The 283-nt window shown below is 37.8% G+C and overlaps 1 long non-coding RNA gene across 1 annotated transcript in view; it reads left to right on the forward strand.

Annotated features, from left to right (window-relative positions):
- LOC113473316 overlaps positions 1-205 on the forward strand; it is a 362-nt gene extending 157 nt beyond the window's left edge. The window contains exon 2 of the long non-coding RNA XR_003395322.1: positions 35-205. This is a non-coding gene — a long non-coding RNA (uncharacterized LOC113473316). The remainder of the gene's footprint in view (positions 1-34) is intronic.
- The last annotated feature ends 78 nt before the right edge of the window (positions 206-283 follow it).

Raw genomic sequence — 283 nt, forward strand, 5'->3', positions numbered from 1 at the left:
CGAGTATCTCGCTATATTTTTCCATGCTTTGAAGGTAAAATGCCTGCCTTGCTAGCGCTAGGTCGCAGGTTCGTTTCCCTATGATTGAAGAAGGTATTTTAAGTTAGGATATCAGTGTCCCTTTAGGATTAGAGTCACACTGTCCCCCTTTTTTTTTCTTCTTCAATATGGAATAATGTTACCCTTTCAGATTGAAGATACCCCACCTTATCACAGTTAAGGAGAGCTAATTTTAAGCTAGAATCGGCGCTAATAAAGTAGGAAAATTAAGCAACTTTTTTTT

The sequence above is a fragment of the Diaphorina citri genome, unplaced genomic scaffold (assembly GCF_000475195.1).
Source record: "Diaphorina citri unplaced genomic scaffold, Diaci psyllid genome assembly version 1.1 scaffold24360, whole genome shotgun sequence".
In the NCBI taxonomy this organism is placed as follows: Eukaryota; Metazoa; Arthropoda; class Insecta; order Hemiptera; family Psyllidae; genus Diaphorina; species Diaphorina citri.